This window comes from Puma concolor, chromosome A1 (assembly GCF_028749965.1).
Source record: "Puma concolor isolate L17-30 chromosome A1, mPumCon1.1.hap2, whole genome shotgun sequence".
Lineage (NCBI taxonomy): Eukaryota > Metazoa > Chordata > Mammalia > Carnivora > Felidae > Puma > Puma concolor.
Window position 1 is genome coordinate 86,761,909 of NC_141667.1, and position 23,594 is coordinate 86,785,502.

At 37.1% G+C, this 23,594-nt stretch overlaps 1 long non-coding RNA gene and 1 pseudogene across 6 annotated transcripts in view; one reads left to right on the plus strand and one right to left on the minus strand.

Annotated features, from left to right (window-relative positions):
* LOC147584282 (uncharacterized) overlaps positions 1–23,594 on the minus strand; it is a 108,124-nt gene that overhangs the window by 11,866 nt on the left and 72,664 nt on the right. The gene's annotated exons all lie outside the window — the stretch shown is intronic.
* On the plus strand, positions 6,925–7,244 carry LOC147584283 (cytochrome c pseudogene; annotated as a pseudogene).

Here is a 23,594-nt window from a genome sequence, read left to right on the forward strand (position 1 = left end):
TAGTTATATTCAGCCTGGTTAAGGGAATAAAACCTTTTCATTTTATACTATCTCATCCTTCTCATACCAAGCTTATGTAATTCCTTTAAAAGCTTTGTGTGCTTCCTGTGTGTCAAATCATAATCCACTTCATTCAGCAAAAGTTATACTGCGCTTTCTTTCCAAACAATACTGGGTCTAAGCAACAAGGTCCCGTGGGACAATGACGTTAAGATACTTTGAAGCATTGTTGCCTGGTTGAAAATACCTAAGAGTCATACCCTTAAGATCCTTCAGGGCCTTTATTTTCTAGCAGAGAAAGCATACCAGAGTATTCTTAGAATACCTGGTAAGCACACTCTTAAGTTCTTCTCAGGTCACAACAAAGGGTCTCACAGGCATACTCTAGAGTTCTTCGTTTGTACTAGCCTAGATTCGATCTTTGCTTGGATGTCAACACTGACTGAGAATCTTGCTGGGAGACACTGAAGATGAAAAACTATTTTTGTAACACAAGAAACCCTGAATACGATACATTTCCTCTGATTTTGCTTAAAAAGAATTCCTTAAATTCTCCCAATTATATTCCAAACAGTTTCTTCTTGAGTTCATCTCTCTCTTCTCATTTTGTCTTTTCACAACAAAAATTCATACACACACAAAAACCTATTTGGCAATATCTAAGTCTATTCAGCCAGATTCATAAGTTCATTAGGTACATATGTCAGAACATAATAGCTACTGCTTCATTTTTGCCCCCCAAATCTCATTCATATATATTTCTCTTTTGGCAACCCTAATCCAAAACCACGCAGAGAAAAGAAAAGTGGGAAAGAGACCAAGAGTAGTTGACACAGTGCAAAACCATAGCACTTACAAAAGCAGTAAAAATTATTTTCCTCCTTTTCTATAAGCTTATCCCTTTTTTTCCACAAACACTGTAAAAACTAAAAGAAAATATAAAAATCTTCATATTCCATAACAAATTGTGATTTTATTTAACACGTCAATAACTTTAGGGAAGAAAAAACTATGAACAGTTGCTGCAATACAGAGTCTCTTAGCATCTTCTTGTGCATATGGAAGACTCTTCCCCTTCCCTCTTCTTATCCCTCAGGTCTGACTGCCCTCCAGTCAGAAATCCTTCATTAGTTATTGTTCTGTTTATATAATCATAAAATGTGCTTTGCAAATGAAATTTAATCAAAACATAAAAGCAAAATGAAGCAAAAATCATTAGAAATTCAAAGCTGCAACATCCACTATTAACACTTTAGTGCCCAGTGCCCACAATTATTTTAATGTGTACACACACACATACACACTTTTACATCCTTCAGGGTAATTTTTACTGTGAACTTTTATTAACTTTTTTATTAACTTTTTTTAATTAACTTTTTATTAACTGCTTCTTTCTTGTATGTTTGTTTTTCTTGTCTTTGCTCTACCTTTCTTTAAATCATCATATCTCCATTGAAGTCATCAATGTTAGTAACCTAGAATTTAGTTTTCTGTGGCTTTCACCCTGTGTGTGTGTGTGTGTGTGTGTGCGCGTGCGCACGCACACGTGCACACATGTATGTGTGTGTTCACATGGCTTACCATGATTTATCTTTACTTTTGGAAAACCTCTCCAACTAGGTTCCTCGAAAAGTTGAAAATAGAACTACCCCATAATCCAGCAATTGCACTACTAGGTATTTACCCAAAGGATACAAAAATATTAATTCAAAGGGATACATGCACCCCAGTATTTATAGCAGCATTATCTACAATAGCCAAATTATGGAAACAGCCCAAGTGCCCATTGACTGATAAATGGATAAAGAAGATATGGTATATAAACAACGGAATATTAGCCATAAAAAAAGAAATCTTGGCATTTGCAACAACATGAATGGAGCTAGAGAGTATTATGCTAAGCGAAATAAGTCAGTCAGAGAAAGACAAATACCATATGATTTCACTCATGTGTAGAATTTAAGAAACAAAACAAATGAGCAAAGGAAAAGAAAGAGAGGGAGGCAAGCCATGAAATAGACTCTTAACCTTAGAGAACAAAATGATGGTAATCAGAGGGGAGGTCAGTGAGGGGAGAGTGAAATAAGTGATGGGGATTAAGGAGTGCACTTGTAATGGGCACTGGAATATTATATGGAAGTGTTGAGTCACCATATTGTACACCTGAAACTTATATTATACTGTATGTTAACTAAATGGAATTTAAATTTTAAAAAGAGGAAGAAGGGAAGGGAAGGGAAGGGAAGGGAAGGGAAGGGAAGGGAAGGGAAGGGAAGGGAAGGGAGGAAGGAATGCAGGAAGGCAGAATGAAAGAAAGAAAGAAAGAAAGAAAGAAAGAAAGAAAGAAAGAAAGAAAGAAAGAAAGAAAGAAAGAAAGAAAGAAAAAGGGAAGGAGGAAGGAAGGAAGGAAAAAGGAAAGAAATGAAAATAAAGGAAAAGAGAAAAGGAAAAGAAAAGAGAAGAAAAGAAGGGAGGGAAGAAGGAAATCTCACCAACTTAACTGGTAGAAGGTAGAAAATTAACTTATTTCAATGAATTTGTAATGCATAAATCCTTACTCCTGTTGGGTTTTGTATCTTGTATATGATAAAAGGAATAAAGAGCCCATTTTTACACTCTTCCAAATGAATAGCTAATTGTATGAAAACTACTTACTACATAAAAAATTTGTTCCCATAAAATTTCCATATATTAAATCCCTTATATACTAGCTTGAGCTTCTTTTTTTTCCTTCCAGTATATATCTCTGGTACTATACTAATACCATATTGTTTATTAATAATAGATTAATATTTTAATATCTGTTAAAACAAATTTATTCCCACTGTTCCTCTTTTACTAACATTTTTGGCTAACCATGTTGTTCATTCTTTCACATTTAAATGGTATAATTTTGTCCAAAGTGTTTTAAAAATATTGGGATTCTAGCTGGAGTTGTATCAAGTGTATGTATGAATCTGGTATTACTGACATTTTATATTATTGAGTCTTCCCAGCCAAGAGAATGCTGTCTTTCAGATTGGTTAAAGGATTTCAACAGATTTTATAGTTTTCTTCATGTAGGTATAGCTTCCTTCTTTATAAGTTTATCTCTAATATTTCACAGTTTTCCTACTTAATGTGGTAATGAAGAGCAAACAAGTCTAAGTCATAAACTGAATTTTTTAGCTCTTGGATAATTACCATGAGCCATGACCAAGTTCTTAAATGAGAATTATATTAAAGACCTAAGCTAGTGAGATCCCTGCATTAACAAAGACAAGATGACAGGACAATCCCAGTTGTTGACCCATTGCAACATCAGGCCAGCAAAAGGTACGAGCGAACCATAGCAAACCCACGGCCACTAACAGATACACACACACACACACACACACACACACACACACACACACACAAAGAACATAGTATTTACCCCATGGGTTTGATTGGAACATTTTACAAGGAGTAATTTTATTTAAAAAAAAATATTACATAGTTTAATGGTTTAAAATGAAAGGCTGACTATAAAATTTACATATTTACATTTCACACAATCTTCAGCAAACAGCCTCTGTCTTAATTAGAAATCACAAGTAACTTTAGTAATAAAAGAAAATGTTGGTTCTCCACCTTGGATATCAACTTCACAATTTTTAAAAATCTCATTCTAAAAGTCAAAAATGAAATCATTTTCATTTGGAAGATTCTATAATCAAGAATTAATACTAATCTTTTAAGAGACAGTCCAAATGGGAAGAACAATGCATGAATTTTACTGCCTGTTCTTTCTGGTAATTAGTCTGTAGCTATAATCATTTTGTCTTAATTTCAAGACACATACAAAAACAGATCAATTGGCTAGCTGAATAGTTTCAATCAAGATGTTTTTGATTTTCATGGTATCCAAATACCATCTTTTCTTTTGATATTTTATTATAGCATTTTAGAGTTAGGATGAACTTAAGAGTCTGTATCCCAGACATTTAAGTTCTACTTGATTTTATTATGTAGCTTTCCAATAAACATGCCATCCAACCAAAGTTGTATTAAGGAGCAGGAGCAGGTAGGTGCTGGACAGCCAGAATGCCAGTCTATAATGAACACCAAAAATTCTTTAAATAAATTGAAAATATGGGACCAGTCAACAGAAGTTTTATACATTACTCCTTACATAACTGTCAAATTATTAGTGAATCCTGCTTCCATTTAGTTCCTCGTTCCAAAAACATATTTTTTCTGGAATATATGTATATATTCAAAATATTTTTTTCTGTATACTTCTATTCAGAAAAAATATATTAACATTATTCATAATCCCTACTGCCTTTAATGGAGAACGGATCCTTTCAATTGACAGATCTTTTAGTAGCTCTGTGAAAAAAAAAAATCTCCCTCATTATAATAGCCTCAGACACACTTGAGGGAAATCTCATGTGGTAGACAGAGGCAGTGGTGAAATTCAAAATTTTTACTAACCAGTATAGCAAAGACATCAGCTAACCAGAGTGTCTGTCTCAGGGAAAAAAAAAAAAAAAATTAAGACGACTATACATCCGTCTATACCTTTCTCTCTCTAGATTAAACATTCTGGTGACTTTCAAAATGGACTTCATTATCATGGTTTCAAATCCTCTCCTAGTGCGGGTCATTCTCTCCCTCTCGCCAAAGCCACAGCCCTCACTGGTGAAGACACATGTGCTCCCACCAACAGGAAACACAACTGCACTACCACCTCTCCCCCATTCTCTATACCATAATTTTTAAAGGGTTAAAAATTATCCCTTTTTGGCAGCTCATCATCCTGTGGCTTTATGAGTTATATTTCTGTAAACAGTCTTTTGATATTACCTTATTACATTCAAAGTTTGTGTCAAAATACTTAATTAGAAAAACAGACACCTATTTGATGACTCTAAGAGGGAACCTGCCAAAGTCATTTTTCCCTCTATCCCGAAATACATGAATCAGAATACCCTTATGTGTAATGTATTTATAACTGCTTAAATTAAAAATTGCTCAAAAGAAACGTTTTTATACTTACCAATTTAATGAACATTTCCATAACTGTGAGAAGCATCTTTTACACCAATGTTTAATTCACACATCAGTAAGCACTAACGATAAGTGTATCACCATATCAACTTCTGGCAGTTAGGTATGTCAGTGACAGGCATCATAAAATTAAATAGATAACTAATATTCAAAGAGACTGCAATAAAAATATATTGTGGTAATTACCCATGTCGAAAGTGAAGAGTTTTAATCAAACCATTTTCTTGAGTGACCATATTTTCATTTAAATACGAGTTTAAGAAATCACAGAGAAAGTTGCTGCTTTCAACACCAAATGCAAGTCTAATTAGTGCCTTTTTACTGCAATTAATACTGCAGTTATACTCAGCATTCTTTACATCAGCAAAGTAAGTTCTTTCTGGCTTTTCTCTCTCCACCTCACTCTTTCCCTGTTAGGTTTCTGACTAATGTTTGGCAACAGAGAAGAGTGTTTATTTTGCTTGAAAACAAAACCGTTACCATTCCTAATGTCCCAGAGATTTCCTCATGACTAGACAGAATGGATATCTGAAGAGACTTCCAATTCCCTCTATTACTTATGTTGTTGCTTTTAACAGATTCTGAAAGATGCCATCAGTTTTGTATGATAGTAGCTTCCTACTGCAGGCTCATTGAAAACTTGCTCTCCATTAAAGTTCTATTTATGTGAGAATATAAGCCTCCTTTTGTCCTCCTATTGAAACTGGATTTTCAGAAACAAACAGTTTTCTTTGAATAGTACTTCATAATTTTCTGGCTACATTTATATCCTCTGGTATTTGCGAGGGGTGATAATTATGAGCATTAAATCAATATGTACTAGTTTATTGAATTAACCAAGATGATAAAGAAGAATCTTTACTCATGCCCTAATACCATAAAATAGTATAACAAAAAGTATATTAGGGGTGCTTGGGTGGCTACTTGGTTAAGCATCCGACTTTCAGTTTCACCTCAGGTCATGATCTGGTGGTTCATGAGTTTGAGCCCCACATTGGGCTCCATGCTGATAACTCAGAGTCTGCTTGTGATTTTCTTTCTCCCTCTCTCTCTCTCTCTCTCTCTGCCTCTCCCCTGCTCTCTCTCTCTCTCTCTCTCTCTCTCAAAATAAATAAATAAACTTTTAAAAAATACATAATAGTAAAATGAAATAGCAATGGACTGGAAATGAGAAGACTTGAATTCGAATTCTGATGTCCCTACTTATTTTACAAGCTGTGGGATCATGTACACAATTCTTAAACTCTATAAGCCTTCCTTTCATTATTTACAAAATGGTGGTGAATCTGTTGGCAAAACTGGATGTAGCATGTGAGAGAAAACAGGAGGTCAAGGATGAGTAAACAAATTAAAGGATGATTTTGCTATTTATGAAAATAAGGACGATGGCAGGAAAACAAGGAAAAAAATAGGGTTATTTTGATGTGTTAAATTTGAAACATCTATATTATACAAGCCAAGAGAGCAAGTAGGCAGTTCAATATACAAATCTAGAGTTCAAGGAAAGTATCTGAACCAAAGATACAAACGTTACTCATATATTAATAGTTACTTCCACTTACTATGCACCAAACAATGCAACAGATCCTATAGGTAAGTAATTTATTCCTCGAGACAAACTTGAGTTCACAATGAGTATTATTATCATAATTATTGTTATTTTCTAACACTTAACACATTATCTGGTTATGTATGTAAGCTACCAAAATGTTTTTTGAATGAATGTTCAGCTTATGGGTGAGGAATTCAAGACTCGGAAAAGAAACTTAACCACATCTAGTAAGTGGCAGAACCAGAATTTGAAATTAAATTGGTCTTGAGTAGACAGTGGAACGTCTGGCTTACAAGCCGTCACCTTCATTTCGCACACGTCAAAAGAGCAAATTTTAAAATGGGCGATGTTGAGAAGGCAAGATGATTTTTGTTCAGAAGTGTGCCCAGTGCCATACCACGGAAAAGGGAGAGAAGCACAGTCTGGGCCAAACCTCCATGGTTTATTTGGGCAAAAGACAGGTCAGGCCCCTGGATTTTCGTACACAGGTGCCAACAAGAACAAAGGCAACACCTGGAGAGAGGAGACACCAATGGAGTATTTGGATAATCCCAGAAAGTACATCCCTGGAATAAAAATGATCTTTGCTAGCATTAAGAAGGCAAAGGAAAGAGCAGACTTGATAGATTATCTCAAAAAAAAAAAAAAAAGCTACTAAGGAGCAACAGTTGGCCTCTGCCTTATTTATTATAAAACAACAACAACAAAAAAATGTCTGATGACTTCTTTCATGTGTCCTGTATTTAAATTGATCTCATACACCAGAATTCAGACCATGAACGGCTGAGAGAATACTTTTTTTGGACAGTGCTGATTTAAGTAATATTGGCTTGTAGTTAAAACATATGATCAGCTTTTTGAACTCTGAGAGTAATTCTGGTTCAGCAGGTGCTGTCACTGTTTTCCCCTTCTGAAGATATGACTGGAATTGATGAGCAACGTTCAGCTTTTCACACAGACGGTAAATGTCATCTCTAAACCTATAGGAGATTAGTTTTATATTTAGATTTATATAAGTGGTTATATTAATATATTTAAATACTGAGGAAATCCCTTCACTGTCTCAGAGAACAGCAAGACTCCATTGTGTTTCAAGTTGCGTTTGTTAGCCTGTTAAAGGCAAGGGCTGATGATAAGCTGCCAATGTCCACTTTATCTTTTTGGTATTAACTATACCAGTTTAATTAAAATTCCCTACATCTAAAGAGTTGCCTTTTGCTTAACAAAAGGCATTTTAGTATGGTTTATGTACAATATTAAATACAGAATATTTAACATTTCTCACATTTTTATAGGTGATCTATAAGGTCAGATGCTTTTAAGATTCAGTGTGACAAGATACAGCAGCAAACTTGGCTTCCAAATGCTTTACTTAATCAGACCAAGTTATAATTCAGGATTGTCTTCTAAACACCTATTCAAAAACCCAATGGTAGAATGACCATGTATGTATGATTGATAATAATGCTTTTGCCAACTCATCAGAAGGATTAAAATACAAAAGATATATTATCAGCACAAATTTGTAAATTATGTGAAAAGGCTTAGGATAATTAAAAACAAAATCACAGATCATTTAAAAAAAAAGTTGTCTTCAATTCCAAATGATTATTCTTACCCTTACTGCAGAGGTCATATCAGACACCAAGCAACTTCAGACTCACTAGTTTATTTAATGCACACAATAAACATTTCAGGTAGGGGCAGATGAGAGACCAACACTCAGAGAAGCTGAGTGGCTTGACAATGTTATGCATCTGTTCACTATGCCAGGACTCTCTATCACCCATAGCTAAAGATAATCACATAAGTTGACCATGAAAAACCTTCTAATATAAGGATACTTTGGTACACTAATTATAGAAAACCTTCTACTCCTTGCCTTTTTGAAGGCTGGTTCTGAGGTTTTAGTACGCACTATGGTCAGTGAGACTTTAAAACATTTTATCATGCAAAATGTAGCAAAATAATCTATTACAATAACCATCTGTGATTTCTTTTGGCTTCTTTGAAGACCCAAAAAGAATGAGAGATGTTTTTCTCTTCCACCTACCAGACAGCAAATGGACATCAGAGTGCTGGAGGTCTGGAGATTCTCTTGCCAAAGGGGAAAGTTAATGGGCTCCATTCAGAAATGCTTCTGCATAGGGGAGCCTGGGTGGCTCAGTCACTTAAGCTTCTGACTTCAGCTCAGGTCATGATCTCATGGCTCATGAGTTTGAGCTCCACGTCCGGTTCTCTGTGCTGACAGCTCAGAGCCTGGAGCCTGCTTTGGATTCTGTGTCTCCTTCTCTCTCTGTTCCTCCCCGGCTTGTACTCTGTCTCTCTCTCATTCTCTATAAATTAAACATACATTAAAAAAATTTTTTTTCTGGCACAAAAACAGACACATAGACCAATGGAATAGAATAGAAACCCCAGAACTAGACCCACAAACGTATGGCCAACTCATCTTTGACAAAGCAGGAAAGAACATCCAATGGAAAAAAGACAGTCTCTTTAACAAATGGTGCTGGGAGAACTGGACAGCAACATGCAGAAGGTTGAAACTAGACCACTTTCTCACACCATTCACAAAAATAAACTCAAAATGGATAAAGGACCTGAAGTGAGACAGGAAACCATCAAAACCTTAGAGGAAAAAGCAGGAAAAGACCTCTCTGACCTCAGCCGTAGCAATCTCTTACTCGACACATCCCCAAAGGCAAGGGAATTAAAAGCAAAAATGAATTACTGGGACCTTATGAAGATAAAAAGCTTCTGCACAGCAAAGGAAACAACCAACAAAACTAAAAGGCGACCAATGGAATAGGAAAAGATATTTGCAAATGACATATCAGACAAAGGGCTAGTATCCCAAATCTATAAAGAGCTCACCAAACTCCACACCCGAAAAGCAAATAACCCAGTGAAGACATGGGCAGAAAACATGAATAGACACTTCTCTAAAGAAGACATCCGGATGGCCAACAGGCACATGAAAAGATGTTCAACGTCACTCTTCATCAGGGAAATACAAATCAAAACCACACTCAGATATCACCTCACACCAGTCAGAGTGGCCAAAATGAACAAATCAGGAGGCTATAGATGCTGGCGAGGATGTGGAGAAACGGGAACCCTCTTGCACTGTTGGTGGGAGTGCAAACTGGTTCAGCCACTCTGGAAAACAGTGTGGAGGTTCCTCAGAAAATTAAAAATAGACCTACCCTATGACCCAGCAATAGCGCTGCTAGGAATTTACCCAAGGGATACAGGAGTACTGATGCATAGGGGCACTTGGACCCCAATGTTTATAGCAGCACTCTCAACAATAGCCAAATTGTGGAAAGAGCCTAAATGTCCATCAACTGATGAATGGATAAAGAAATTGTGGTTTATATACACAATGGAGTACTACGTGGCAATGCGAAAGAACGAAATATGGCCATTTGTAGCAACGTGGATGGAACTGGAGAGTGTGATGCTAAGTGAAATAAGCCATACAGAGAAAGACAGATACCATATGGTTTCACTCTTATGTGGATCCTGAGAAACTTAACAGAAACCCATGGGGGAGGGGAAGGAAAAAAAAAAAAAAAGAGGTTAGAGTGGGAGAGAGCCAAAGCATAAGAGACTCTTAAAAACTGAGAACAAACTGAGGGTTGATGGGGGGTGGGAGGGAAGGGAGGGTGGGTGATGGGTATTGAGGAGGGCACCTTTTGGGATGAGCACTGGGTGTTGTATGGAAACCAATTTTACAATAAATTTCATATACTGAAAAAAAAATTTTTTTTCAAAGAAATGCTTCTGCTTACAGAGGCCATAGACTCTGGTGAGGGGCCTAGGGATGACAGCTCTATCTGAGAGCATGAGGATATTTTCTCTGAGCCTGGAAAAATAAAAGGTATTGGGGATGTATGAGGCGTAGAGACCTCTCCTTTTTTGCACATAGTGCCTTGGATGAGGCGGAAGGTTTTGGGATGGACTTTGGGAGCTAAGTTAGTGGCTCTTCACTCTGCCTAGAACCTTCTCCCCCCAAATATTCATGTGGCTGGTTCCTCACTTTATCCAGGACTCTATTCACAGGTCATGAGCTTCTGAAAGGCCTTCCTGATCACTCAAAATTAGTCCCTCCTGACCTTCTCTCTTTTTTGTCCTTTATTACTTTCCAGTTCTAACGTCAACCTGAAATTTTATAACATACATGTTGTACCTATGTATTTATATATTTATTTATGTAGAGGCTTTTTGTTCTTCTCCCCCCCCCCCAAATTTATGCCCTTTGAAGGCAGGGATTTGGGGTTGTTGTTTTTTTTTTTCAACATTACATAATACACGGTAAGGTATCAATAAATACTTGTTATGTGATAAATTTACCATATACCTTGAAAGGACATGAAGCATTAAAATGTAATTTTTAGGGCCCCCCAAAATTTAACTTTTTGTAATTTTCAAATTTTTTATTAAATATTGTGTGTGTGTGTGTTTATTTGTTTGATTTTATGTTTATTTATTCTTAAGAGAGAGAGAGACAGAGTGAGCAGGGGAGGGGCAGAGAGAGAGGGAGACACAGAATCCGAAGCAGGCTCCAGGCTCTGAGCTGTCAGCACAGAACCCGACGCAGGGCTTGAACTCATTAGCTGTGAGATCATGACCTAGGCCAAAGTCGGACGCTTAACCGACTGAGCCACCTAGGTGTCTCAAGGATGTTCAGTTTTAAACCAGAAAAGTTCCCAGCAAACCGGGACAAGCTGGTTACCCTACCTAGGCCTCCTAGCCATCAAAGACCATCCTTCAATTCAGTAACTAAAGGGTAATAATGCCTGACATTGGTTAAATATTATGACTGTTGTTTGTTGTTGCACCTGCTTATACTCCCAATAACAGATTATGTGTTTCATTTCTCCCTCTCTTTGCCATCACCTGTTATAGTCCTAATGTTTCATTTTTATTATCCAGCAGTAGAAAATATATTCTCATTTTAATATTTTCATTTTCTTAATGTGATGGATCATCTTTTCATAGGATAACTGGCTATTCATGTGTGTTTACAAAAGTGTTTCACCATGGCAGAGAGAGGCTGATATGACCAGGCTAACTAAATGGCTCCAGGCTGTTCAAAAATTTCATTTTCAATAGTCTTTTAAAAACCAAAGCTTTGGAGGGCTCCTGGGTGGCTCATTCAGTTGAGACCTCTAGATTTCAGCTCAGGTCATGATCCCAGGATCATGGAATCAAGCCCCACGTCAAGCTCCATGCTGAGCGTGGAGCCTGCTTGAGATTCTCTCTCTTTCTCCCTCTCTCTCTCTCTCTCTCTCTAAAAATGAAAACAAAATAAGAAATAAAAACAAAAGTTTTAGAAAAATTCTCTGTCCCAGCCTTACTTAGAGTGACATGGCTCTGCATCTCCAAATTGGCCATAGTTTGCACCCTAAGCAACTATCACAATGGCAAAAAAAAGGTAAACTGATAACCAAAAGCCCTTTCTTCCTTTTTTCACATTGTGTAGGCCACCTGAGCATCCTGTACCATAGTAAAAAAGAAGAGAGTGACAAATTATGGCTAATACTAAATACCTAGCCAAAGCAAGGTGGGTAATTAATACATGGATTTTATTTTACTTAGAAACATACAGCAGTATGGTACTGTTGCTCCTTCATCTCGTGAGCCATATTTATACTCCCTGCATTAGACTCCTGTGACCACCAAAATAAACACAGTAGAGTCTGCTCTAAATGTGTAATCCATACAATTATATGTCCAAAGTCAGGATGATAACTAGTACAGTCTTGAAAGGAAAAGAAAATGTAAAGACAGAGACTGAAAATGAAATACCATAGTTGGTCCTCTCATCTTTTAAAATGTTTTATGTCTTGAGGAAAGAGTTAGGCTCAAAGAAGGTAACTGAGAAGGCACCATGGAATTACTGCAACCCATGTGTGGTCTCAAAACAGTGACAAAACCTGGTTTAAAAAATTTTTGCCCAAGTTCCATGGCTGAGAGGAATAAAGCATGATTTTAACCTTGATAAACAATATTTCTGTGGCTTTTACGTCCTCTCAAATCATACATTCATGATCTGTTATACAGATCTTATATGTGACTTGTATAATAACAGATTTTTTGCTTGCTTTCATGATGTCCTATTTAAAAGAAAAAGAATTTCTTAGGCAATGTTTATAGTGAATTATTCACAATATTTTGGTACGTAGATAGCGAGGGTGGAGGCAGTAACAGAGCTGGAGTAAGAGAGTAAGTGGCTCACAAAACTACTTAGAATAAGCTTACTCCTGAGTAACATAATTTAAGCTTGGAAAAGAACCATCCAACCCCAAATACCTCCTAACTCTTTGTTGCAATGCCTGGACCTCCATCATTTGATCCTAATCATTAGGCCTTGAAATTTTTCAACAAGAGTACCCTACATGTTTCTTTTTAAAGGCAACTATTTTCAGAATATGTAACTCAACAATAATACAGCAGGTGAGAAGGAAATGCCAAAGAAGCTGCATCATCCAACACAGAAGTAAAGTTCTTATAATTCCTATAAATGTTCCTTCTGCCCCTACTCTATGATCAAAGAAGTATGAAGGAATCAAAGGCAAGACCTATCTTCTTTACAGCCCACCCTGATCAATACTAATAATGAGTCATTTCCCTACCAGCCCCATTGCCACTTGTCATAGCCAAGTAATGATCTGTTCTTCACCACTGCATCTTAAGACCCCCAGAGGAGCCCAACCAGCATCCGACCATTCATTCACCAAGCCATGAAGATGGAACATCTGGCCTGCATGTTCTAGTTTGTAGAAAATCTTACACTGACTGTCTCATTTCATAAATACAACAAATGTGGGGTTGTTTTACTTTTTAAATATTATTTTTAAAATATAACCTATTAACAGAAACAAAATATAAGGAAACAGTTAAGAATCAGAAAACTAGAGGGGTGCCTGGGTGGTTCAGTTGGTTAAGCTACCGACTTCGGCTCAGGTCATGATCTCACAGTTTGTGAGTTCGAGCCCCGTGTCAGGCTCTGTGCTGACAGTTCAGAGCCTGGAGCCTACTTCAGATTCTATGTCTCCCCCTCTCTCTATGCCTCCCCTGCTCACACTCTGTGTCTCTCTGTCTCTCAATAATAAATAAACATTAAAAATTTTTTTAAAAAAAGAATCAGAAAACTAGAATCAGAAAACGGTTAAGTGTCTGACTCTTGGTTTAGGCTCATGTCATGATCTCACGGCTTCATGGGTTTGAGCCCCGCATTGGGCTTTGCACTGGCAGCTTGGGATTCTCTCTCTTTCCCTGTCTTCCTGCACCTCCACCACTCATGCTGTCTCTGCCTCTCTCAAAATAAATAAACTTTAAAAAAAATACAAAGGAAAGAAAGAATTAGAAAACTACTTTTTCATTAAAACCTGAATTACTATCATGCTGAACATCTGAAGAATTTTCATGACTAGCATGTAGCTCATTTACTATTCTGTTATTTTTATATGCCATATCTTTTCATTTAAAGAGCTAAATCCAAAGTCACTTGGAGCAGTAAGAAAAATGAGACAAATCTCTACACACATGTAAACATGGAAACTCATGTCTCAAAAGGAAACTCCTTTTCTCTTTACATGGGCTTTAGATGGGCTGATATTTGGGGGTGGGGCCGAGGCCTTTGGGAGGTAATTAAGTTTAGATGAGGTCATGAGGGTAGTGTCCTCATAATAGAATTAATGCTCATAGAAGAGGAAGAGCTCTCTCTCTGTGTCTTTCCATGTGCACACACTAAGGAGAAGGCGGGTAAGGACATAACCAGAAGACAGCCATGTGCAAACCAGAAAGGGGTCTCTAATCAGACACCGAATCTGCTGGTACCTTGACCTTGGACTTCTCAGCCCCAGACCTGTGAGAAATAATGCTTGTTGTTTCAGCCACCCAGTCTATGATATCTTGTTACAGCAGCCCAAGCTAACTAAGACACCATGTTATACAAAGGCAGGAGAATCATGCAGTTTCTAATATCTGTGGTTATACACACAGAGACACCTACACACACATAGGAAAATAAATGTCCCTCTATTTGAAGGGAAGAGATAAGTCAGGCAATTTATATTTTTTTAAAATCAAAAGAATAAACAAAATCACATATGTAGGATGAACACGGGGGGGGGGGGGATAAAGGATTTGGCATAAATATAATTAGTCATATCAGCAGAGAGAGGTACAGGTTGGTTTTAGTAAACACAGGGTGGTTTTTTAGTGGAAAGTAAATAAGTGCACTGAGGTACTGTACTAATCACATTTGTTCTAACATTGACCTTATAATAATTAAAAATTGATGCTTGCAACATAATACAGCTGTGCAATCATATTTAAACCTAATCATTTCATAGAGAGAGGAAAGTTGTACAAAAAGGTCAAAAACACTTTAATTTCATGACAGTAAATTTACTCTTTATTCCCAAAGTGAAAATGTCTAATTTCTAAAAGAGCAAACCAATAATTACTTATTATAAAGCTATTTTAGTCAATACTTAATTTCTCTATATTGATTAGTGTTTAGACATTTAAAATGTACCCTACAGCAAGAATATGTGTTTACAATACTATTCTCTCTACTGATGTTTGTAAGTATTACAGGTATCGATTTAAGACATGTCTCAAAAATGCCAAACTTAATAGAATCATATAAAATGGAGTTTGATTCTTTCAAAACTGGAATTTAATTTTTAAATGTTTGAATAATAGTGTCCTTAAAGGTCTCTGTATCATGATCATTGTTTCTTCCATTACATATTTTAATGACGAGTGCTCGATTAAACTGTGCGTTATAAATTCTGCCCCTCTCCCAAAAGTAATATGGAAAGAAAATATAAAAATGATCAACTCTACCACTCACAACTGGAACAAAATGTTTTCTCTTTATTTTATGTACTTCTGATTATAAAATAAGGACTGGGATATTATTCCCCCTTAACTTGCATTCTGTGTAACTTAGAGCTCTTTGCAATAAAAAGAAATGATGCTTCATCAGGATGTTACTGGGAGTACCAAGGCAATTTACAAACTTTCTATCATTAAGTCTGAGAACATCACTGTGAGGCAGGTATTAATATAACACTTCTCTCTTGAGGAGTTCAATGCACTTTACATAACTTTACTTTATTAACTCTTCCTCGAGCTGGGCTAAAAGGCTAAGTAAGATACCTAACCATGCACCTCATATCCAATGTGTGCATAAAAATAGAGAAGACTCTATCTGGCAACATACTTTAAATTCGCTTTAACTTCTAATCTGAAATTAAAATTTAAGATAAGGCCAATAGGATCACTCAATATATTTGGCTTTTGTTAATACTGATTTTTTAACAGGTTTCAATTTCATAAATTTGAAGTCAGAGCTAAACACTTAAAAGATGATTAATCCTATTAATTCTTAAGCAGTAATTGTTTTGGAAGATGGATGAAATTCAAGGGTAACAGTCAACTTTTCCCTCTACTAAAATACATCAGAAATTACAAAAGCAGAATATGATCCTGCGGACAGTCATCACAACGTCTGTAAGTAAATCTATGCCTTTCTTAGCAAGAGTGCAATGATGCACAAATACAGACACCCAGAAGACAGATATAAAGTGAAGGGTGGGGCGCCTGGGCGACTCAGTCGGTTGAGCGTCCGACTTTGGCTCAGGTCATGATTTCACAGTTCGTGGGTTCGAGCCCCGCGTCCGGCTCTGTGCTGACAGCTCAGAGCCTGGAGCCTGCTTCCGATTCTGCGTTTCCCTCTCTCTCTGTCCCTCCCCCACTCACACTCTGTCTCTCTCTCCTTCAAAAATAAATAAACATTAAAAAAAAATTTAGGTGAAGGGTGCAGAAATACTAATAATAGCTAATAGTGTTTACCAAGTGTCAGCCACTACTTTAATGAACCTACATGTATTAACCCATGTAATTCTCATAACAATTCCCTGAGGAAGGTAATTTTATCCCCATTTGATAGATGAGGAAACTGAGGCTCAGAAAGCTATGGCTGCCCAAGATTGCAAAGTTACTAAGTAGCAGAGCTGGGATACAACCCAGGAAATATGAAATACAGCCAATTATCTAGAAAGGAAGAAAGCTGTTCCCAGCGACCCAATCCATGGTATACTCTATCATAGTGTTCCAAGTCCATAATCTTTTTCCATCCAATTGCAACACTTCCCACCTTGAGGTCAACCTCACAATCAACACAGAACAACTGTTCAAGTTTGTGTATTGTGCTTTCAAAATAAGACACCGAGTATTTAGAAAAGGGTACAAGGAGACAGTATAGTATGATCAGGTGTACAGGACTTTAACAAGCTGCCATTAGATAATCTATTTCTACTCAAGCTTCATAAAATGGAGATCATGGAATTCGCTTCCTGATGCTATAGTCAGAATCAAACAGGTTAATATTAAGGGTTTAACACAGAGGCTCACATGTAGTAAGCACTAAGTAAGTGGTTGCTATTATATAAGTTAATATAAAATTATTCATGCCATTCTCAAAACCCTGAAATTCAGAACAATGAAATTTAGCCCATCACAATACTGGTGATAAATTGAACTTAAATGATTGTTTTATCAAAATATATGTTCTAGGTATTATGAATGATCTTATTTAATCCTCAGAATAAACCTAAAATTGACGTTGGTTATGTCCACTTTTTTAAAAAAATTTTTTTATGAGAGGGAGAGCATGAGCAGGGTAGAGGGGCAGAGAGAGAAGAGAGAGAATCTTAAGCAGGCTCCACATCCAGCGCAGTGCCCGATCTTATGACGGTGAGATCACGACCTGAGCCAAAATCAAGAGTCAGACACTTAACTGGATGAGCCACGCAGGTGGCCCATATGCCCACTTTAGATAGGAAAATAAGTTTAGAGATTTTACTTGCCAACTATCCTGACAGTAGTAATTAAATGATCAATCAATTACCTAGATGTTTCCCACAAAGCAGGATGAAAACAAATAAGCAGGGAGATTATTTGACAAACTCTTTCCTCTCAAAAAATAATGGAACTGAAAAAGTTCCTGGACTAAAGTTTCACCTTGTTTAGCTTTTCTATAATCAGAGTAAAGCTGCGCCCAAAGAGTAGTCAGAACAGAGATGATAAAGAGAAAAAACACTGCCCCAAAATAAATCCAGGCCCAGCACATACAAGGTGCTTCTGCTCCTTCCATCAGAGCCACCAAGGGAAACAGCAGGGGCCAAGGTTAGGGCTTTCACAGGGGACAGTGTTAGGGGAAGGCAGGCAAGAACTCTGCGCTCAAGGGCTCAGGCCCCAGTCAAAGGGACTGGGACACTGTAAAGCAGATTTGCCTCAAATTAGCCTCCCCTGAACCCAAAGATCCTGTAGAAGTCTGCTTTTGGTCTAACTCATAGAAATCTGCAGAAAAAGAGAAGATACATTACATCAGTCTTTCTCTAACCTCCCTGAACCTTAACCTACCACTATTCTTTAACTTGGAAATGTCTTAGTTATGCAAAACAAAAATACCTCCTGCTGAATTAGGATACTATTCCCTTTCTCTTAATGCAAATAAAAAAGTTTTGTCATTTCCATAATATCTACTGTATACAGAAAGAAAATTATCATTTTCATTTAAAGAATATGATTCAGAATTGATTATAATATATAATTTATTACTACAATGACTGAAAAAAGCTTGAAGTGAAAGAACGGAATTTCTTCTTTCATTGGCTAACATACAAGCCAATATGGAGGATGTGGCACATATAATGTAATCATATATAAAAACAGTCACAAGCATAATGACACAGGGTTCTCTTACACAAGTGTAAAAAAAATTAAAAATAATCAACCCATTGTCAGCAAAACTTTAATTGAAAATATACCCATATTGGGGCACGTGGGTGGCTTGGTCAGTTGAGCGTCCGACTTCGGCTCAGGTCATGACCTCACGGTCCGTGAGTTTGAGCCCCGCGTCGGGTTCTGTGCTGACCGCTCAGAGCCTGGAGCCTGTTTCAGATTCTGTGTCTCCCTCTCTCTCTGCCCCTCCCCTGTTCATGCTCTGTCTCTCTCTGTCTCAAAAATAAATAAACGTTAAAAAAAATTAAAAATAAAAAAACAGAAAATATATCCATATTATCTCAAGAATCTCAAAGAGCTTGTGTTCCATCACTAACAGGGAGCATGCAACTTAACCATTTCTGCCACATTTAGAATATATGACCTCTCTCAATAACTCATTCAAACTTTTAATAATTGTCATATAAAAGTCAACCTTTTTTTTTTTTTTTACCTATTTTCAGTCACTCATATGATATGACTGAAACACCTAGAATGATTGTGAGCACAAACAAGGTATTCCAGAAACCCCTTGTTGATGCAATGGTGATTTTAGTCTATTTTCCTGTCCTCTGACCTTAGTGGAGACAGGAGAAATGCTTAGACAGAAACACTGTAGAGATAAGAGGAAGTTGATGAGAGACAAATGCAGAGTAGAACTGAGGAAAACAATGTAGAATGACTCACTGTGCCCTAGTACAGTATGATCCATTTCAGAAGACGCAGTCAGCCACCAACAAAATACGCATTGTAAAACAAAACTTGCTAAAGCATACACTCAGAAAATCAACTACCTCACTGCTTTCCCACTCAATTCCATGCAAATAATTTCCAAACTATCAATCCCTTTCTAACCCTGACCACTTATGTAACTGTAGATGTGTATTGGGTGATAAGATGGGATATTCTTTCTCCCCAATTCATTCTGTCCTTCCTCCATGGCTTTACTGCTAGCATGGAAGGCATCTTTGGTACAACCTAGTGAAAAGAATTGTTATGGGCTGCCGTCGTGACCCACTGTCATTTTAGTAGGAGAAGTAATCAAAATTAACAAGGAAAACTGTTTACTTGTCTTACAGATTCTTCAGTCTTTTGAATCTAACAACGTATAGAAAAGACCTGACAATGCTCACGCTGGAAGAAATTAGAGAAGCCTGGGGGTGAGGGGAGAGAACCCACTGGAAAAAGTGAAGTAAGCAACTGGGTAATAGTAGGACTCTCTGGTAATGGAACAGACTTGCCTGTTATCCCCTGCAACAAAGGATCCAACAAAGGGATTAAATTTGGATACCCTGAAAGCACCTCATACTTAAAATTTCTAAAATTAAATTTCCCCGAGAACCAGTTTCTGCTGACTTCCTTGTTTGTTAAGGGTACACTTGTTCTCTCAGGCTCCAAACATGAGTCATCCTGCCTCATTCCTCACCCACCCCCACCATATCTAATTAAACACTAACTTGGGTCTGTTTTTCTCTTCAGCACTTTTTTGCAACTTTCTGCTGCTTTCTTTTCCCATTGCTTCAACTCCAATTTAGTTTTGACCTCACACCTGACTCCCTGACTCTTCCAAACATTCTATCCAGCAGGTGGCTTCAGCTTTGAATTTGAGCTCTGCCTTGATTGGGTCACTATTCTTATCACAAATATTCTGGAGGCTCCTGGGGGGTTTAGTCAGTTAGGCATCTGACTTTTGATTTCGGCTCAGTTATGATCTCATGATTCATTGGTTCCAGCCCCTTAACAGGCTCCCTGCTGACAGTGTGGAGCCTGCTTGGGATTCTCTCTCTCTCTCCCTGTCTCTCTTCCCCTCAGCTCTCTGTCTCTCAAAATAAAGAATCAAACTTATTTTCTTGAAAAAAGTATTCCAGATCCCCCCTTGTCTGCTGTACAGAAACTCCAAGCTACTTCCAAATGCACCCCGAACTGCCTTTCAGTCTTACTTTCTCCTGACTTCCTGGGCACCAGCCATGCTGGCTATAATTCTGTTCCCTACCACACTCTCCTGCCCTGACGCCCCACCGCCATTGCCTTCTCCTGTAATACAGTCTCCCAGCCCCAGCACATTCCAACCACACACACACACACACACACACACACACACACACACACACTTGTTTTGGTGTCAGCTCAGATGTCTTCCATCCCTGTTAAGTCTCACTTCACCTTCCCACAGATCCCCCAACAGAAGTTTTTCCTGCTGCCTTCATTTTACAGCAAGACATATTGCTTCATACCATCGTTATTATTTTTATTCAAGGATGTCACTTTCCCTACTAGGCTATCTGCCCTTGAAAGGAAGAATCATGTCTTGCTTGTCTTCTTATATCCCTCAGTGAATGGCATACTGCCCCTCACAGACAGAGGGTTCAGGAGCTATTGTATGTGAACAAATGCAGAAACAAAATGATTGCTCCATGTATTGTTTTCAAATAGTGCTTTTCAAGCTTTAGAGTGCCATGGAACTACCTGTGATGCTTATTCAGATATTCTGACTCAAAAGATCTGATCTGAGAAGCAAGGATGTATATTTTAAATGCTTTTTAAACTAAAACTCCATTTGTTTCCATGGAAAAGGTGCTGTCTGTGCAATTTATAGTCTGAGATATTGAGATAGAGCCCACACTAAACGATCATTCTAAAAAAAAAAAAAAAAGCTTTGTAAAACTGCACACCCCAAATCAACAAAACAATTGATGTGCAATAGTAGTAATAAACACAGATATCATCTGGGGTTAATATTGTTTTAAGGACCAATAATTAGGTCAAATAAATCAAGCAGGGTAATATTTCAGTTGATAGTTTCTACCGAAGATAATTTTCATTCTAAGCAAAAAACTGTTCACAAATATTTACTATAATGCACTACCAAAAAGTGTACAGAAATAATAACCTCTTTCCTTCCAGAAAGGGTTTTGGTTAGCAAAGAAATTTCATTTCCCAAAAATTCAAAAAAAAAGTGACTTTAAGACTATAGAATAATAAATAATAGAAAGGAAAAAACCAAAATGATTATCCTTCTGTTTACAATAGAACAGAACCTTTACTTTGTCTATCTTCAGTCTAGCCTCATCTTGCTTTTTTGCAACCATTTCCCATGTGTGCCAAGTTTACTTGCACCTTGGATCCCCACCACAGAATCAGAGTTCTTTAGCCTAGTTCAAGTTCTCAGGGAACTCCCTAGATCTTAGGGAAGACACTGTCCATGCAAGGTGAGTAAGTAAACAAAGAGAAAATTGGAATTTTTCCTTAAGAAGCCCAGGAATTCAGGAGCACCTGGATGGCTCAGTCAGTTAAACGTCTGACTCTTGATTTCAGCTCAGGTCATGATCTCAAGGTTACTTCCTGAGATCAAGCTCCGCATCCAGCTCTGCACTGACAGTGTGGAAACTGCTTAGGATTCTTTCCCTCCCTATCTCTCTGCACCTCCCCCTGTCGCACTCTCTCTCTCTCTCAAAATAAAGTAAAAAAGAAGAAGAAGAAGAAGAAGAAGAAGAAGAAGAAGAAGAAGCCGCTGAAGCCGCCGACACGGCCGTCCATGAATTCAGAAAAAACTATCTTTTCCGTAGAACTTAAGAGAGGGGCGCCTGGGTGGCTAAATTGGTTAAGTTGGTTAAGTCTCCCACTCTTCATCTTAGCTCAGGTCATGATCTCATAGTCGTGAGTTTGTGCTACAAATTGAACCCCAAGTCCAGCTCCACATTGGGCTCTGTGCTGACAGTGCACAGCCTGCTTGGGATTCTCTTTCCCTCCATCTCTTTGCCACTCCCCTGCTTGTGCTCTCTGCCTCTCAAAATAAAGAAATAAAAAAAAAAAGAGAGAGAGAACTTAGACAATATAAATTATATCTAATTATAAATTCTGACAATTTATATCCTATTACAGAAATTTTTTACAACTAATATAAAAAATGAATATTTTACCTTTAAAGCATTAATTCTAGTTCTAGAAATATAGCCAAAATAAATAATCATGCATGTAAAAATTTTGTGTATAAGCTTTAATTACAATTTTTAATATCAAAATAACTATAAATGTTAAAAAGTAAAAAAATGATTATACTGTAACTATTAATAAATCAGAATAGTATATAATCACTAAAAGTGTTGCTGTATAAATCTGCTCTATAAAATAATATATAAAAATTAGAAGCCAATTACAAAATACTATATAAAATATTATACCATTTTACAAGACCCATCCAATCATGGAAAATAAACACTAGAAAGACACTCACCAAAATGTCAGTCGTGGTTGTTTCTGGCTTTGCGGTTATTGTTTTTTTTTATTTTGTTCTTAGCACTTTATTTTATACATTATAATAAATGCAGTATTTTTGTAACCAGTACACAAAGAAAGAAAAGTCTGGATTGTAGTGATAGCTGGGTCACCTTGACCAAATTGCTTAAGCTCACTCAGCCAGAGTTAGTTACTTCATCTAAAAAAGTGGGCCAATAATTGTACCAACTTTACAGGGTTAGGTAAAAATTGAAATAAGTGATATAATACATGTAAAATTCTTAGTACTGGAACATGAATAAATAGGAGTTTGAAAATACCAGTTAAAGGGGTTGTATAGTAATTTCAAGTTTCCCCTCTTTTTTATTCTTAATCATTTTAACTATCAAGCCACTCTACCCTTGAGTTCAAACTCTCCTATATCAAATAATTGTCTAACTTGTGGTGGTTTGTTGATCCAAAGAACATAACTATGGCTGTGGCCCAAGCTGGTATTTTCCACTAGCTGCATTACACACTGGTGATTTTAATAAATGGCCATAACAGCCAAGAGGGGAAAGAAAAAAATTATCTTCCGAATCCATGCTCTTCGGGAATTCTATGAAGGAAATGCATAATTGCTAGAATTTGGCTGGCGTATTGAACCTGGCACATTAAGAAAAGGCATGGGACTTCTAATGACAGAAAATGGTCCAGACTTCAGGTTTGTATGTCATCAAATAAAAATAAATCCTTTAAGCAAAGTACTCTAATGAACCGATGTTTTACTTCTGGGTACACTTTAGTCATTTTAACTGGAAAAATATATTGTTATTCTGCATAATTATTATACTTTCATTTTTCTTGGATGTATGTATCACTGTTAATCAGGTAATAATCTGACTGAAAACATTCACAAGATCAGGCATACACTCCCTCCTTCCTTCCTCCATTCATTCACCCAACAAATACTTATCGGTTA